The sequence below is a fragment of the Mastomys coucha genome, unplaced genomic scaffold, assembly GCF_008632895.1.
Source record: "Mastomys coucha isolate ucsf_1 unplaced genomic scaffold, UCSF_Mcou_1 pScaffold22, whole genome shotgun sequence".
Taxonomy (NCBI): Eukaryota; Metazoa; Chordata; class Mammalia; order Rodentia; family Muridae; genus Mastomys; species Mastomys coucha.
Genome location: NW_022196905.1, coordinates 143,544,627 through 143,553,071, shown reverse-complemented (window position 1 = coordinate 143,553,071; position 8,445 = coordinate 143,544,627).

Genomic DNA, 8,445 nt, shown 5'->3' with positions numbered 1-8,445 from the left:
GCAGGAGGCTGACTTTCCTTGAAGTTTTCGCCTCAAATACCGCCATCACGCAAGTGTGCGTGGCACATGTGGTTGCTGGATTTGAACTCAGGACCTTCGGAAGAGCAGTCAGTACTCTTAACCACCGCTGAGCCATCTCTCCAGCCCCAGGCACAGCTTTTTAATACACATAAAAATTGCACCGGTTGATTAGATTTTACAGTGTTTGGATACAAGTTATGTTCTGTGATTTTATATAAGGGTAAATACCTACTCTTTAAACATTTATCATTTCTTTATGATGAAAAAGTTCAAAATCCTTTCTTCTAACTTTTCGAAATATACCTTGTCACTCTCAAGCCACCCCCTCACAACAGGTCACCAGGACCTGCTTTCCTGTGTAATTATGCCTTATACCCACCAGCCAATCTCCCTATGAAATTCTGGGCTCTTAATGCCTTCATGTGATTAAGTCAGGCCCATCAGGGAAGGCTCCTTAGCCATCACTCACTTAAGTGTGCCTTCTGATAGAACCCAGAGGTAGGGCCTCATCTCCACAGTCACTTGAAGCCTCATCTCTGTCTGTCCCACGGTGGGTGGGTGTCGGGGGTCACTGTAGAACTCTACCTACATAAAGCAGAAGACACATTCTGGTCCCTAAAGTGTAAAACTTGATCAATAGATGTACAAATTAGATTAGAATGTGGATTTTAAATGAAATTTGACACCACAAGGATGTGCATACCTTCAATCCTAGCACTCAGGAAACAGAGGCAGGTGGATATCAATGGGTTGGAGACTGCATCTGTCTGCATGATGAGTTCCAGGACAGCCAGGGCTATGTAATGAGGCAGACAGACGGATAGACGGATGGACAGACTGAGGGAGGGAAAACAGATGAACAAACTGCGATAGTTTTTTTTAAAGGATAACATCAGACTGTAGAGATGACTCAGCGGTTAAGAACACTGAGTGCTCTTCCAGAGGTCCTGGGTTCAATTCCCAGCAACCACATGGTGGCTCACAACCATCCATAATGGGATCCAATGCATCTTCTGGTGTGTCTGAAAACAACTACAGTATACTCATATACATATAATAAATTAATCTTTAAAGAGGGGATGGAGTGACATCAGTGTCCACAGTTGGACACAAGAGGTTACATGGAGCTTAAAAGACTGTGCCAGACTGCGAGGGGCAGTAATAGCAGTGACTAGCATTTGCTGGGTTTTAAGCCCCCTGGGACTGTGATCCTCACATGTATTATTCCTGTTCTGTCCTCTAAGCAAATTGCCAGTCTTACTCCAATTTTACAGGTTAGGAAACAAGTTTACAGAGGTCAAAGTACTGGGACAGACCACATGGCCCCCAGCTTGGGGGCTTTTTGCCAAGTCCACTGTAACAAACACTTCTTAGGTCCCCAAGGTAAGATGTGACCCCTACCCTCAGGACATCCCAGTGAGGGCCAGGGAAAAAGCATTATCTAGAGTAAGGCTTCTTTTTTTCTTTTAAGATTTATTTATTACTATAAATAAATACACTGTAGCTATCATCAGACAACACCAGAAGAGAGCATCAGATCTCATTATGGGTGGTTGTGAGCCACCATGCGTTTACTGGGATTGGAACTCAGGACCTTCCGGAAGAGCAGTCAGTGCTCTTACCCGCTGAGCCATCTCTCCAGCCCCAAGAGTGAGGCTTCTTAAGCTCTTCACTCAAGAGCCTTTTTCACTTGTGAAAGTTTTACATGACTCCAGGTACATCAGTAGATAGATAGATAGATAGATAGATAGATAGATAGATAGGCAGGCAGGCATGCAGATCAAACATGTGTAAATAGTAAATGCTAATGAATTTTAAAGTTATATATATATATATATATATGAGCACTCTATTTGCATGTATGCCATTATGGCAGAATAGAACATCAGACAAAGAAAAGAGCATTGGATCCCATTATAGATGGTTGTGAGCCACCATGTGGTTGCTGGGAATTGAACTCAGGACCTCTGGAAGAGCAGTCAGTGCTCTTAACCACTGAGCCATCTATCTCTGCAACCCCTAAAGAATTTTTAAAAGTTAGAAGTTTTATAACAGTTCTTTGATGTGTGTGTGTATATATATATAAATAATTTTAACATTTATTCAAGACAAAAGCTAATTTGCATACTAATGAAATAGCTGTACATTTTTTTATGTAAAGAATTAAATCTTGGCTGAATATTTGATGCTGCAAGACACACAGAACTTCAGCATTTTTCAGAGTGGATCAATATTTTGATTGTATAATCAGTAATGCTGAGAAGATTGCTTCAAATAAATTCCTAATACAAAACAGCAGAAATGTGTTTAGGACAATTTTAGAAATTATTGGAAGTTTTATCCTAATACCAAGCCCCCTAAAAAAACAATTTTGAGATTTTAATTATTTTCATTTTATGCGTAGGAGTGTTTGCCTGCATGTTTGTGCAGTGTGCATTCTTCATGCCTGAGGAGGCCAGAAAGGGTATTGTGTCCTCTTGGAACTAGAGTGATAGGCAGTTGTGAGCTGCCATGGGGGTACTAGGGATTGAACCTTGGTCCTCTTAAAGAGCAGTCAGATTTTTTAACCGCTGAGCCATCTCTCTAATCCTTGATTGTTTTAGACAGGGCCTTGCTATATGGCTCAGACTGGCCTTCAAACTCTCAAGCCTCCTGCCTCGGCCGAAAGGGATTACAGATGTTGTGTAGTTGAGCACTGGATACTGAGCCATGCAGCGAACCTCTAAGGGAGGTGAGTGAGCTGCTCAGTGCCTCATGCTCTACACGGGACTCTCATTGTTGGGATGGGTTGTTTCATTTCCTAGCAGTGGCCTCATTGGCCTAGTTCCCCAGGACAGATTATTGCATGTGCTCACACCAAGCCCTTGGCCTTCAGAGAAATGATACAGAGTAGTATCTGGCTAGCTGAGGCCTACTCCAAGGAAGGCTATCCTGGCAGACTGTGGTGATCGCCAGCTAGTGAAGGCAACTATTGAAGCTTTCAACATTTGCCAGTGTCAGAGCCAGCACCGTCACCTGTGTCCTCAGGGGTCGTGGCTAGGCATTAGCTGATTCATGTGGGCTGTTGTCCACATCTCTAGTTACACTTCTTTTCTATACCAGGTTCAGTGTTTGTTTCTTACTCCATAAGCTACAAGCCTGTTTGAACCACTTCTATGGTACCTCTCTCAGGTTTTGAACGGAGTTTCTCTTACCCCTCCAGACCCTCACTTGACATTCTTGGAGTTATGTTCCCTGTGTTCAGATCTAACCCAAAACGTCTCAGAAGACAACTCCTATCCTAAAGGGCATACAGCACTAGTGTCAGGGATATTAGACTGGGAGAGAGGAATCACATCGAAATATCCAGTTATCCTAATAACTCTATCTGTGCCCAGCCCTCTGAGTACTGGGGAGCCCTGGTGTTTGGGTCAAGTTAATCTGGGAATAATGTTTAAATCAAGTCTAAATACATGTGGTGCTTCAGCTTGTAAACAGTATTCTTAGAGTCAAAACCTGAGAAAGTTTTTTTTTTTTTACTGACTTTATTATTTTAATAGAATATGTGTGTGAGCCTGGGTATATGCATGTGAACCAGTTGGTTGCAGTACCAGCAAAGGCCAGTAGAGAGAGTCAGATCACCAGGACCTGAAGTTAGAGATGGTTGTGAGCGTCCTGTGGATTCTGGAAACCAAACCTAGGTCTTCTACAAGAGCAGCCAGTGCTCTTAGCCACGGAGCCATGTCTCCGGTCCCTCCTGTAGCTTTTTAAATTTTGCAGTGGCATATCTATGGTTCTGACACCAACTACTATGAGATCAGGTTTGCTTTATTGCACATGTGAGTAAGGCCACACAGGGCTTGTTTTTCTGCAATGCCCTATTTTGCTCCAATTACACCACTGGATTTAATCTGTGCTCTCACGAACTACAGAACTACATCATTTCCCCCCATGGGCAGTAGACGCTTATCAAGCATTTGCCCTTGGGTCTCACAAGGTGCAGTGGGAGCTACAAAAACTAGACAGATGCTCTTTTTTGTAAGGGTCTTCAAGCCTTCCTGGTAGATGAGTCTTACTCCACGAAATAACTGGAGTACATAACATAAAAGGACCGGACAGTATGTCAGTAGGTATGTGCAGACCAAAGCATCATGTTTCCTCCAGCAAATGGGTGATGAGCATCTTCCAGCAGATGCAGAGAAAACATGATCAGGCAGACAGCAGATCTAGAACAGTAGACTAGGCCTGGTACATTCAGTCCAGATTCCTCAGGGATTCCTCCCCTCCCCCTCAACCCTCAGAGAAGAAGTTTCCTCTTTCCCAAGTGCTTTTATGCATATTAATATCATTGTAGCCCTGACAAAATCCAGCAAGGGAAGCAAGGCAGGGATCAGAAAGGGAGAGACGATATGAGAGAGATTTATGATGTTGGACTTTATAATCAATTAATCTCTGGCTCAGGGTGGGGGAAGAGCTGAGGTTCATGGCTCCTGCTCACTCATTCAACTGTTAAATCGTTCACATAGCCAATAACTGTGGAGGGTTTATTGTATGTCCTGTCTGTGCCTTGCTGCTCAACTTCCAGAATGCCGACTGCGGCCACCAAGCCAGTAGCAGGACCCCTGCCTGAAGCAGGGGACTGTAGAAGGAGGGTATGTAACAAGGTGGTTGTTCAAACCTCAGGACATTTGAGTCCCATCCAGGAAATTCAGGGTGGCAATGGGACACACAGTGAACTTGACTTTACAAAAAGAAAATGTTTGGTTTTTGTTTTAGGGTTAGGGATATAGTTCAATAGTGGAATGTTTGCCTAAGTTGAGACTGAAGGTTCAACCCCCAGCTATGAAAGAGATAGATAGATAGATAGATAGATAGATAGATAGATAGATAGATAGATAGATGATAGGTAGGTAGACAGACAGACAGATAAATAGATGATAGGTAGGTAGATAAATGACAGATAGATGATGATTAAGAAGATAGATAGATAGATAGATAGATAGATAGATAGATAGATAGATAGATAGATAGATAGATAGATGACAAATGGATTGATAGATAGAGATAGACTAACTGGTCTTGGTGTGTTCCTGTAATCCCAGCACTTCTCCCAGGAGGCAGAGGCAGGAAGATCAGGAGTTCATGGCTAGCCTCAGTTACCTAGCAAGTTCTGAGCTAGCCTAGCCTACTTAAGACCATACACATCTCAAAACAACAAACTCAACGAAGGTTGGCATTTTGTCGACAGAGTGTGAGAATTGAAGTAGACTAATTAGCTTGTAGGGAAAAGTGAAAGCTGACAGGAGCAGAGTCAGGATGTACTTCAGACAGAGAACACTTGCCCAGCATGCCCCAGGGCTAGTGGTCCAGCCCAGAGCAGGAGAAGGGGCAGATAACTTCAGAAGGTCTAGAATAATCTTCATAGCAGTTCAGAACTTCAGTTCCTTCCTGGGAAATTAAGGCAGTAGCTACATCCTGGGGCTCCTTTTGTTTGTCTGTGACATAGTCTTAGTAAGGTATATCCCAGACTAGCCTGGAACATTCTATCCTCCTTCTTCAGCCTTGAGAGTGCAAGGATTACAGGCATGCACAGCTCTGCCTCACACACATCCTGAGATGTCTTAGATTCAATAGAGAACAGGACTTCTGGACAGCAGTATTTTATACTTTTTTGTTTGTTTCTTTTATCGAGCCAGGGTCTCTAAATATATCCCTGGCTGTCCTGGAACTCACAACGTGAGACACGATGGCCTGGAGCTCAGAAATCCACCTGCTTCCACCTCCTGAGTGCTGGGATCAAAAGTGTGGCCATAACACCCAGCATTATATAAAGTATCACCTGTCACTTCTGTGCCCAGGAGATGTGAAAAAGTATTTATATGGCCATGCATGCCAAATGGCCTGAGGTCAATCCCTGCAACACACACACACACACGCACATGTACACACGTGCATACACAAACTATTTATCATTAGGCCAGGTATGGTGGTTTAGTTATCATTTTCCATTATTTCTTTTCTATGTGATTTATTAATAACATTTATTAGACTCAGCACTTGAAAGTTAGAGGCAAGTGATTCTCTGTGAGTTTAAGGGCACTTGGTCTACCTAGCCCAATCAGGGCTATATAGTGAGACCCTTTCTCCAAAAAAAAAAAAGTGAAGGACAGCTGCCAAGCATGGTACTATACACCTGCCAGCCCAGCACTCAGGAGGCAGTCAGGTAGAAAGTTCAAAGCCACCATAAGTTCATAAGTTAAAGACCCCACAAAAACAGAACAATGACACCTCAAAAAAAAAAAAGAAGAAAAAGAAAAAACTAAGAAAAAATAAGAAAAAGAAAAGTGTAGGGAAGGGTAAACTTAGAGAAATCTGAGGGTAAAAGGCAGGGCTGGTTTGGTTTGGTTTACTTCCACCTCTGCTTAGGAAACTCCCTAACTGTCAGAATGAAAGACAGTGGGGAAGGAACCAGAATGCTTTTAGAAAAAAAAAAAAAAAAGACACACACACACACAATCAAAACAGAACTGGAGGAGACTTAATTTAGAACAAGATCTACCTTTCTATAGTCTTATAAGAGGTGACTCTGGGGTGAGAATGCCTTTCTTTCTTTCTTTTCCTTCTTCCTTTCTTTTTTCTTTCTTTGTTTGTTTATTTGGTTTCTTTTGAGGGTGGTTGGGTTTTTGTTGGTGGTGGTGGTGGTAGTTTGTTTTTTGTTGTTCTTGTTTTCTGAGACAGGGTCTCACTGCACAGCTCTGGTTGTTCAATAACGCACTATAAACCAGGCTGGCTTCAAGCTCACATAGATCTACCTGCCTCCACCTCCCGAGTGCTGGGATTAGAGGCATGCACCACCATACCGGGTGCTTTTTGTAATTTTTGTTTGGGATGATGTTACTAACACTCTCTGCATTGGTTTAAGGGACATGCTTATTCTCTGTCCCCCTCCTGAGAGCCAGGATGACAGTTGTGGATGTCCACACTGGGCTGCACGAGCACCTCCTGCCGGAGTTTCCTGACTCTGGCAAACTGATGGCTTGGTTGGATTCACAGGTCTGTCTGTGGTGTTGAAAGGCCAGCCACTCTCAGGGGTGAAACTCGAGGTAGAAGATTCTCCTGGGCCAGGCAGTGGTGGCACATGCCTTTAATCCCAGCACTTGGGAGGCAGAGGCAGGTGGATTTCTGAGTTCAAGGCCAGCCTGATCTACAGATTGAGTTCCAGGACAGCCTGGGCTACACAGAGAAACCCTGTCTCAAAAAACAAAAACCAAAAAGAAGAGGAAGAAGGAGGAGAAGGAGAAGGAAGAGGAGGAGGGAAAGAAAAAGGAGATTCTCCTGGTCCTAGAGATTGACTTGTCCTACTGTTAAAAATATAAAGTGGGGTGGTTTTAAGTCTGAGACCTTAAAATTTCAAACTGCGGTACACAGCTTGCAATGGCTATAAAAAAGTCCAATATTTGTGTTTCTGTAGTGATAGAAACAGAAGGGACCAAACACTTTATTTCCTCCTTCAGTCATTCATCCAACACTGATCCAGACATTAAGATATATAGTGTTGCTTGCTGACAGTATGAGGATGGGGAGCAGTGCCTGCTTCCTGGTCTTCCCAGCTGGCTGAGAAGACCCCGTTGGAGTCTAGATGTCCCCTCTGAATGCCTGTGGCACACGCTGTACCTTCCAAAGGCTGGAGCCTTGACATGCTTTCAACGAGCAAAGACAATAAAACTGAGGCTCGGGCAGTGGGAAGTGGCCATCAGCCAGTAGTCTTTAGATTGCGTGCTAAAATGTCCCAGACCTCAGCAGGGAGTACAGAGGATTTCCTACAACTGTGAGACTTGGGGTGCACCAAGCTAAGTGGCAGAATTGGAGCTGGAAGTGTGCTTATTTTAAGGAAGGCCTCCATGCCTGGCAGTGGTGGTGCACACCTTTAATCTCAGCACTCTGGTGGCAGAGGTAGGCAGATCTCCGAGAGTTCAAGGTTGGCCTGATCTACAAAGTTCAGTTAGCTAGGTCTACACAGAGAAACCCTGTCTCCAACAAGGGAAAGAAAGAGAGAAAGAAAGAAGAAAAGCAGAGAAAAGAAAAGAAGGGAAAGGAAAGAAAAGGTCTCCATGCTTTCTAAAGAATTTGAATTTTCAGGTCGAATGTAAAGTCCCTGAAGAACAGTGTGCACAGACACCAGTCTGGGGAAGACACTTCTCTATAGACTTGAGTTACTCTGGAAGTGTGGGTGGTACGGTTAATCTTGTGTGACCCATGTTTTCCTGGACACATCTTCTGATCCCATCTTGTGTGAGCCTCTGAGAACCTGTGTACAGAAAAATAAGCTCCAGGGGTGGTAGCAGAAAAATAAGCTCCAGGGGTGGTGGCGGTGTGCATCTAAACAGGTGCCAGGGACACTGAGAAGCCTATCAGCAGGGAGGCACTTCTGCTCACAAAGCTTCC